We start from the raw sequence: 11,230 nt of genomic DNA on the forward strand, positions 1-11,230 counted from the left end.
GTATATATACACGTATCTTTATAAATAATTAGTATATATAAATATTTTTATAAATAATTGGTGTGTATATATATATATATATATATATATATATATATATATATATATATATATATATATATAACCTGGCTGTCCGGCGTTGCCCGGGTGTTTGGAGGTGTATATTGAGCAAAAATAAAAGTGGTAGTAGACAGGCAGGCTCGAACCCGTACCGCAAAGGAGGAAAAGAACGTGAAAAAAAGAAACGTGATGTCTTTACTGCTGCGCTCATCGTCAAACAGGAAGTGAAGACGGTTTAAAGGCTAGTCAATCGAAAATCGAGGATGACTTTTGAAAATGTCGGCGAAAATAGCGACCCCTCCTTGTAGAAAAGGGGCTGGATGAGAGTGAAGGAATTAATGTTATAGGCTAATATTTCCATAGCTTTCCAAGCTTTAAAATTATACACACCACGCGAAAATCCGTCGCATCTGTTTAAAGTTTAAAACAGACATACAAACATACATACATACATTTAAACACGCAGGTGAGATTTATATCATACTAGCGGGGGTACCCGGCGATGCCCGGGTGTTTCTAGATGTGGTTTTGGGTAAATCAAAACAAAAGAATAAGCGAAGACTTCTTGCCGGGTGTTTGTGTCGGGGGGGGGGGGTCGAGGTGTGCTTTTGATAATTCAAAACAAAAGACGTTGCTCGAGTGGTTACGTCGGGGGTGGAAGTTTTAAAAAAATGTTTTGGTAGTTAAGTAGGAAGGATTGAACCCGAAGCCTTGAGGCGAGTTGGAAAATAAAGTGTGAAAAAAAAAAGCGTTCAACGCTTACCACTGGGCCAGCAAGAAGCAGTAGAGGAAACACGTTTGAATTTATTTAAGTATTAAGAATTGGACGGTACCCGTACTTGACGACTTAATGAGGTAAACTTTGACTGCGGAGCAGTATTTTTTGGTTTTATTATACGAAAAAGTCGCATCCAGACGCGGCGATCGAAAAATGTTGAATATTTAGCTTTTCAAAGTCAGGCAAATTAAATACATATGCGACCCCCCCCACCTTGTTATCTCGTACATGTTATCATTTAGACGCGATATAAAAAGTTTTAAGAAGGAGCGACCCCCGGGAGAAAGCCGAGGAAAAAAACCCTGTTGCGGACATACACGAAAACGAACGCACACACACACACACACACACACACACACACACGCATAAACATTTTCGCTTTTATATATATATATATATATATAGATTATATATGCGTGTGTGTGTATTTTTGTGTGTGTTTGTGTGTATGTGATTTTCTCTTACTATAGATTGATATATGCAAATATGTTACGCATTTTAGCTTACGTGTAGAAAGTGATATACCAGATAAGGGTTGAATGACACTGGGTTGGCCTGTTTAGTTGCGTACATAAAAGTTTTTTTCAGGCTGATTGAGAAATTAAGTCGTTTCGGAGTTTCGTGGTGTAATCGTGGCTGGACATTTTACAAGGAAATAAAAAATGACAGATACGGAGAAAAGTATCTTACGATAAAATACAAAACAAAACATTTCACATGAGTCTGATACATCAACGATGCAACTCATAATCAGATGTGAAGACTTTCCGTCAAAAATATGCATCAGTCGCATAAATGATCAGCCATTATTTCTGAAAAAAAAAGATCTTCATGATTTATGCTGTCAGGTTTGTCCTTCCGGTTTCCTTCCTTTTAGCAATCAATTTGCTTTGTATATTTGAAGTAAAGTGAATACAAAAAGTTAAGAGAAATGCTAAAGTTTTCTGAGGAGTAAAGGACTAAGAGAAGTCATAAGAAAGCAACTTGGTAACAGTAAAACAAGAAAAATTAAAACGAAGAATACCAAGAATAAGAAATTTAAAAAAAAGCATTTACAAGAGCTAACAGCAGATCATAACGAAAGAACAAGAAACAAGATAAAGAATGATTAAGAAAAAGAAGTTTAACAGAAATTTAACAATGACAATCAAAGATAATGGAGTAAAACGAGACGAATATAACTATAAGAAGATTAAAATAAAGAATTATCAATTTAAAAAGGAGAACCTAAGAAGTGAAGCGTAAAAACAAACAGGAAATATGAAAAAAAAATGCAAGTCAAATAAAACGGAGAGAACTACATAAAGCAAAGAAAGGTAAAGAAAGCATAAAATATATAAAAAAAAAGGTCAGTGACAAAATTACGAAAACAAAGACAAAAATAATACCAAATCCAGAAGAACATATAGTAGTAATAGAAAAAAGGACTGAGGATACGTAGAACAACAAAAACAAATAAAAAAAAAATAGTTGTTCAAAAATAAAAGGAATAACAAAACGGTGAAAAGAAAAAAGAGATACACAACAAGTGAAGAGGTTTACTAGATGAAAATAAAGAACAAGAAAAAAGTGAAAGATTATTAGTTGAAAAGTCAGGTACGAGTACATGAAAAAAAATGTACAAAACAAGAAAATTAAGAAAAGCAAACACGACAAGAAAAATAACAAGAGAATCCAGCATAAAAATTAAGAGGCCACAATGAAACAGAAGCAAGTAGTAAAAAATGAAAAGAGAAATTAAAGTACAACTTGCATAATGAGAATAAGATATCTTAGAATGACACAAAAATGACCGAAATTATAAAACATAACCAAACTTAAAAGGAGAAACTGACAACAAATACAAGAATAAACAGAAAAACAAATACCAATAAACAAAAACAAGTAAAATGAAATATAGAGGAAGAACATAATTTTAAGAAGATAAAAATTCTAGCAAAAGCAAAGAATAATGTATAAAGATAGAGAACTAGATAAAAATAATAAGAAAGAAGAATTACAGTAACCCCCCGGGATACGGTGACCCTAGGATACTCTCTCTTTTTTTTAAGGTTACGATGTGGAATACGATGTTTTTCCGGCCCTGAGTACGGTATTTGCCCCGCCTTACGATGGTATTTATACTGTTATTTGATTATATATAATGTACTGTATTTTGTTGCTACTTTTTAATGTTGTATCTCAGAGTCCTACTATGCAAGAAAATGAAATGTGCCTACAAAAGGATAGAATAACAAGACGGCAAGAACAACGAACATCCAGCATAAAAAGAGCTGAACACGTAGAGGACAAATAATTGACAAAATATAAAAGACAAAATAAAAAAAAGAAAGGCGACGCAAGAGAAAACTGTAGAGCGGTTACTATAGCAATCAAATCGTATAATCTGGATTGGAATGCAGGCCCCAATAATTAATATTGTGAGGGCGTTTTGAATTATTGCCTCTTATATTTTTTTATTCCGCCCAAATGCATCTTAGGGGATTGCAAATTAAATTCTTATGATGATTGAACCTATGTCACTCTGACCTTTAAGTTTCATCCCTCTGTTGTAGATATTGATGGTGTGAGACTTTAAAACAGCGACTCGTGTCATCGACGTACATAAGAAACAGAAATGCTTCGTTGAATCTCTAGCAAAAGTGCATTGAGAATGGTGATGATTGTGTGAAAAATGAAAAAAATGTTCGTTTGATAAAGCGGTACATAACATGTCTTCGTAGCTTTTAAGATTTTAAGTTAAAAATATAGGATGCTTTATTTTCAGAACGACCCTTATACGACAAACTGCGCTCCGGGCGCTTATGTGCAGCCATCGTTCATCGCTGGAAAAAGCACATTGAGAATGTCTAGAAAAGTAAATACTTGAGTACAAAAGTCCCTCGTTTAATGGCACCACTCTTGGTATTGTAGTTTTTCAACTTAAAAAAAGAGCTTTTGCTTTTAGAACAGCTATCGTAGACCAACAAGAACTCGCCCAGCCCTTCTGCTGGGCTGGGCACCTAAGTTCAAGCAAAGACCATTGTGGGCGCAACCCCAAATATAAGACCATTGCTCTTATATCATTCAGTTATTGGTCAATGTAGGAGAAACGCTTCATATCAATTGTCACTATTCTGCCCCCCTACTTCCTGGGGAGCTAGCCCTCCCTATTTCCCATTCACTCTCCACATTAAAAAACGGCCTTGTGCCTAATTTTCTTTGTGGGGAAGCAAATAAATCCAGCTATCGTAGACCAACAAATGATACAACACAATGATTTCGTTCCGTATGGACTCGGAAACAGCGGTGCCAATTTTTATGAAATTTCACATGAATGTACTTCATATGTCTGGCAGTATTCACAGATAGAATTTGTATCGGAATGTCTTCGATAAGTATCGATAATCGATAATCGAAATAATCCGATGAAAGAAGGAGCAGGCGATTTTGATTAAAGTTACACCTTAGACAACCAAGCATCACAAGTCCATTTGAAAAGTTTTATTACCACACAAACCGAAAGGACTGACATTTAAAATAAACAGTTTTGTTTTATATGACAGAAGCGCGTTCGAAATGAATGTTTCTGTTTAAAGCACATTTGCACCATAATACTTGACTTTTTTATAATTTTAAAGTTAAGTTCAAGTCATTATCTCCTCACAACTATTAATGCCATACATATAAATTCAAAAGTTGATTCTTTTATATCAATGCTTCTGTTTACAGCACAATTGAAACATGATACTTGAGTTTTACATTCAAAACTTCAATTCAAGCCATTATATATATATAAAATAGTTTTATAAAATCAACAGTAAGTTCTCTACAGTCCAATGTAGACTACAATGTGTTGTCGACTGAGTCACTGCGCGGAGGCATATGAAACTTCCTACTTATGCATCAGGAAAGATTCTCAACTACAACAGGCAATTAATCCTGTGTTTAAAAATGGTCAATTTCGATGAAAATATGAGAGTATGTAACATTGGTTGGTCATCATTAAATCCCGGCCAACGCAGAGTCTCCTGTTAGTCTACAATAACTCTTTTAGATTGCATTTTCATAAAATATTCCCCGCACTGTTAAAAATATAATCAGGTTATTATATCAGATTTTATTTAAATTTGTTTGTCAATTCAGAGTGTATGAAAGGGAATTTTTAAATCATTGTTCCTTTACTGTTTTTGCAGAAACGTAATGTTGTAGACCGTGCTAGCGGTCACAAATGATAGAAACCACAAGTAGTGTAAAGTGTATAAAAAATAGTATGTATTTATCATAAAGAATACAGGAGCCACTAAAGTGGTATGAGAGGAACGTGTTAATAGCATGCGGTTAAACATGGTATCATTGCCTCCATTTCGTCTCTAAAACCAGTGTTATTCATGGGACCGGTTGATTCCACTTAGTGCTCAAATATGGCTGATTAGTACCCCACAACACGTAAGTGTGTACGAAATATTTTTTTACAATTCGGAGCACGAACTAATAGCATTATTTTATAAACTTTCATGTCAATTATAATCCTCTTTAAATAAATGATCATAAAGTAATATTTTTTAATTATTCCTAAGATTCGCTGCTCAATTGATACTCTAATCTCAAGTTGTACTAGCAGAGATACTCGACGTTGCCCGAAATCGGTGAAATCGACCATTATTTAATCAAATCGATTGATTTCCCGCTCTAGTAAGGGACCCCCCTGCAATGTTCCTGGAGGAGGTATAACATACCTTCTGACAGTGACAGTTCACAATACATTGTAGTTTACATTTCACTGTAGAGAAAATGTCGTTGATTTTATAAAATTATCTGTATATAATGGCTTCATTTTAAGTTTACAAAGCGAAACTCAAATATCATGTTTCAGTTGTGCTCTAAACAGAAACATTGATTTCGAACGCGCCCCTGTCTTCTCTAAGAACCAACTGTTACTTTTAATAAAAATATGTGTATACAATAACTTGAATTAAAGTTAAACGTACAAAAGTCAAGTATTATAGTTCAATTGCGTTCTAGATATTCATTTCGAACACGCCACTGTCTTATAAAAGAGTTAACAGTTAAAGTTATAGACTGAGCCATTTTGCTTATGCGGTGATCAAACTTTTCAAAATCAATTGTGGTGTTAGAGTGTATAAAATCGTAAACTTTGTTCAAGATCGGACTATTTTTTTAACCTGTTCTATTATCGATATCCCATACTTACCGGGCGCAGTTTGATACAAAAATCTACTTAAGAACACTTCCAGACACATCAGGTATCTTTGGGTGACTTTTTTTTTCAATTGGCCCATTCGTTTCGAAGTCCATAAGGAATAAACTAACACATACACAAAGTTCCATGTATTTAATAGCAGATATGATTAAGCAGTACAAAATATCGCGGACTTCCGGATTATTAAACATTCACTTTACAAGAAAATTTGACTTATTTATGTTTAAACTAAGAGTAATTTACACATTTAATCAAATAATCTTATTTTCAAAATAGTATATAATATTATGTAAATGTGTTTTAATATTCAACAATGTTATCTTAAAAAATACCATTTTAGTAACAGTGGAAATAAAAAAAAATATTATAACAAGTAACGTAAATTTATTGATATCTTTATTTAATTCCCACCGGACTACAACTTGGATGTCTTCAAGTCCAATGTTAACAAATTCCTAATGAACCGCCCCCTTAAGTAAACACTTCATCAAATCTCCACACTAACGTAATGTACTTGCAATAACCCTTATCCCTGAGTGGCTTCCGGACCTTGATAAGTGGTGATCATTGTGTAAAAAAAAATGCTAATTGTCGTTATATCCGTCTAATTATTCAGCTCTTTGTAGCAGTATTTTAAACGTGATACCCCTACCAGTTCATGTATTATCGTCGTCGTCGTCGTCGTCGTCGTCTTCTTCTTCTTCTTCTTCTTCTTCTTCTTCTTCGTCCTGTGTCCTGGCATATTCATGGCGTAGATGAAATCACGGTTACTGTTCTCCATAGGCTTTTGGCTATTGCTTGTTCTCAAAGTTCGATGGTACTGTTGACACGAATTGGTCTGCACATCCAGTCTAATATACTTACCCTTTGCCTTCCCCTGGCTCTCTTTCCGTCGGTTCCGTTCTCCAAGATGTGTCGTTCGATGCCCTATTTCTCGCGCAATAGATGCCCAACAAAGCGACGCTGATGTTCTTTGATGGTCCGTATCAGCAAGCGATCTACCTTCATTCTTCTTAGGGTTTTAGCATTTGACACTCTCTCTCTCTCTCTCTCTCTCTCTCTCTCTCTCTCTCTCTCTCTCTCTCTCTCTCTCTCTGTCCAAAAAATGGTAAGTATTCAACGATAGAACCACATCTCAGCTGCCTCCAAACGTTCCCACATCACTTTGTTGATTGTCAAAGACGTTTATGCTATTACATTTAATTTAGAAGGCGAATTTCAAAATTATTTCAAAATTGAGAGATTATGGTGCAAATTGAACAAGTAAATAAAATAATAATTTTTTCATTAATATGAGAAAAGTAATCGTTTTTATTTAAGTGAACAAACACCATATATGTTTTAGTTTAAGTTTTTTTCTTATTGATATCAATATAAATTTTCTTCCCGACCACTTCAGTTATTCGGTAAGATATTGAAGTAAATATGAGGTGAAAATTAATGAAACAATCTGTTTTGTATCGTTATCCAGGAATATTTTTGCATTTCGTTTTGATTTTCTCCTTGACTCGACATTTATTTTTATTTTTTTTTTTTTTTTGCATTTTCTGTTTATTTCAGCTAAATTGTTCTTTAGTCCTCACACATATATCAGCACAATCGAACAAAAATAAAAAAATAATAATAATGAAAATTAATCCAGCGCGGCCGTAGCCGAGATTGAACTCACTTCACGAGTTTGTAGTGTAATTAAAATTTTGTCGGCAGCTAAATACTTGATGCTTCGTCAGGACTATCAAGAGTATTTTTGATCGTGACGCCATCACTAGATGGGTTGCCTACCACGGCTTAAAAGAGTCCCATCCACCTTCGAGATAAGGATAGACAGCGCCAGCTTTTCAACCTGATATTTTACCTCGCGGTGCATACAGCGCCTCGCCTTCTCAAATGGTCACCCATCTGGTACTTGCCAGGTTCAACGTTGCTTAACTTCGGTGACCCGGCGAGAACCGGTGTATCAACCTGATTGTGCTGTATAAGATTGTTACATGCAAGGAAAAGAGAGAGATACGCACAGTCAAGGATGGAGTATTCGTTAGAATAAGATGTAAGATAATATGCAGATGGGAGGGGATCAGAAAAATATAAAGAATTAAGAGCATAAGGAAGGCGGGTTAATTAGTGAGAATAGATATTTAAGAAAATATAATGAAGGTTAAATAACCTTAATAGAATGATATAAAATTATATTGGGTATGTCACTTTATATATGAGATATTCATTAATATAAATTACTTAATTAATTACAGTTTTTCTTTATAGTTTTAAGCAAATTACCAATTAACTGGGTTTTCTCATGAAGAACATTGCTCGTGTATATTTACATCCAACGACGCAATATTTGATCAAATCTTGCTTTTAATAGCGCTGTTGACCATATTATTGCCATTTTTTTATTTAATATTTTTAAGCCCATTTAATTATCTTTGATATCAATTCATGTCACTCGAGCAACCAACAAATATTTGTCTTCTCGACAAGGAAAATTATGTGTTTCTATGATTTTACATCGAAATACTTGATTATTCTCTTTTTGCAATGTGTAAATAAAAGAGAAATATAATACGCGTATAGTGCAAAAAGAAAAAAAGAAATATAATTTCTGGCATATTAGAAAACACACTTGAGCTCGCTGGTTTATATAATAAAAGCGGTGGTGCCCGGCTTTATCCAGGCGTAAAATACGCTTAAATATGAGATCTAAATTTTTCCAGATTTCGCATATATTTCGCATATCTCTATAGAGTCGTGATTTTAGAAGTAAAGAAAAAAGCATTTAAGTGCCATCAGCTGGAATCGAAACCGTAGCATTCAAAGCTGGTGACGTTACCACAGTACCAACGTGACACGCATATAAACCGATTAAAATTTAAAATAAACTCAGATGAACAAAATATTTAACGATTTTTTTTTAATTTGGACCCATTTTGACCCCCTTAAAAACAGTTTTAACCAGATAAAGACCCATAAAAGAAAGGCCCGTAAAAATCCAATCATTTGAGGCCCATAGCGCCGCTCTGCGACTTTTAATTTCGGATGAGATAGAGATTGAAAATATGGAGACAGACAGACAGACAAACCGACAGAACCACAGACAGACCGGCAGACCCACAGACAGACCGACACACATACATACAGCCGTTTATATATTAGATGATGAACAACTACATAACTTGAATTACCCTGGTAACATGTGCTGATATACTGTAGGTGCGAAAGTGTTTGTGTAGGAGATAGTTACAAGAGAAAGAGAAATCCAACATTTATAGAAAGGCATCGAAGTAAAAGGAAATTTAGACGAACGGTAAAAATGAACGAGGCTGATATACAACATGTAGAAGAAGATTAAGAAGGGGAGAAATAAGCTAATCAAATGGAAAAATTAAGAAAATAAAAATGAGAATACTGACAATGAAAAGAGAAAGCGGAACAGGGTGATAGCAATTAGAAAAGAATGGATAAATAGAATGAAGTGCAATTAGATAACATGACGATCGAAAGCACAGTGAGGAGTAGAGAAATATAGATAAAAAGTAAGCAAATTAAGATTAGTGGTTAATAAATTGAAACAGATATATTTTTTAAATAAACAGAACGTTTTAATAATGTAAAAGAACTATAAAAAATTATTTAGAGAAATATATAATCTAAATATTAGCACGATTGTATTAAAGTGGGCATATTTACAAAAATTGAAATGAAGATAAAAACGGAATGCTAATATTCGCTGAAAGTGAACTAAACTTTGTTTACTAAAACGAACAAAACTCATAAAAACAGTTAATGTAGCAGATGTGGACAAGAAGCCGAAACGGTAAATCACATAAACGAATGTAGAAAAGCATTTAAAAAGGAATACTAAAAGATACATGACTATGTACAGAGGTCAACCCACTGGGAATTATATGAAAAATTAGATTCTGAAATGCGAGCAAATGATATAAAAAGCAATGAGGAAACGAAAGACATAAAATTATCTGTGACACGGAAGTAAAACTGAACAACTTTTTCCAAACACAATAATAGTAAACGAATAGGAAAAAAAACTTCTAAATTTAAGGCTTGGATTCCCATAAGTTTAATGATTAAAGATTCTTGCAGATTAGGAACAATCACGAAACAAAATATCATGAAAACACTAGGAGAGAAGATTGGGCAATGATGACAAAACTCGAAACCTGAAAAAGAAAACCCTTGAATACGACAACTCTAAATAAACTCCAATGCTAACCAGCTACACATTAATTTAAATTAAACAAAAACACGGAAATATAATCGAACAAATCTAAGCGATTTACACTTTCCAGAAACTTAAATTAAACATACTTTTACCCACCCCGAAAAAACCACACGCGGTCTTTACCAGTACAGCACATAATAGACATGGGTGGCCATGAAGTAGACAATACCAACCACTCCTTCAGTGAAATGGTTTAGAGAGATTAACACGTTGTCGTAGCTCATTGCGACTAAAATGCCAAAGATTATGAAGGGATGTTGCCTGCAATAAATAGACTGTAAAGGCTGTAAGGATAATATTAAATTCGAATGAAATCAAAGTAGAAAAAATAGTGGTCGCAGTTGTAACCCAACGAGCCACGGGTATATCTAATACTGTATAGATCTGGTAAAATATGTTCATTTTGTAGCTTTATAGATCCCTGTGGATTTCACAGCAAAAGTCTAGCTCTACAAGTAATTTCCGTTTCCTAAAACACCATATAAAAACAAAGAAGTGAATAAACGCAGAAAAATATCGTAGAGGATTGTCAAATTGATAAGGTTAATTCGAGAGGTTCGTTTACTTCTGCCAGCGTATTTCCCCAATTGCTATCCTAATACTATTTCTTTCAATTCGATTATTTCAAGATAATTCAAACATAATGTTCGAAAATCCATATGCACAAAGAATCTCCGTGGTCTTCCCGTTCAAACTTGGTTGTTTTTCACCTTGCAAAGACCTCTGCGAATTTTCATTTATTGTTTCCAAAGTTGCAGGTGACTGGCGGACATTCGATTGTAAATGGCAATTATTATTTCGCTATGAAGCGATTAACCTTGCGTTTATATCGCGTCCACGTATCTTTATCAGTGGTTCTGTCAGTCATGATATCTGTGTTTAGCAGACCTAAGACGGAGAAGACAAGGAAATATTGTAACGTTACACAGATTTACACAGACGATGTAAT

Source organism: Euprymna scolopes, chromosome 27, assembly GCF_053919585.1.
Source record: "Euprymna scolopes isolate OS-2025 chromosome 27, ASM5391958v1, whole genome shotgun sequence".
NCBI lineage: Eukaryota > Metazoa > Mollusca > Cephalopoda > Sepiida > Sepiolidae > Euprymna > Euprymna scolopes.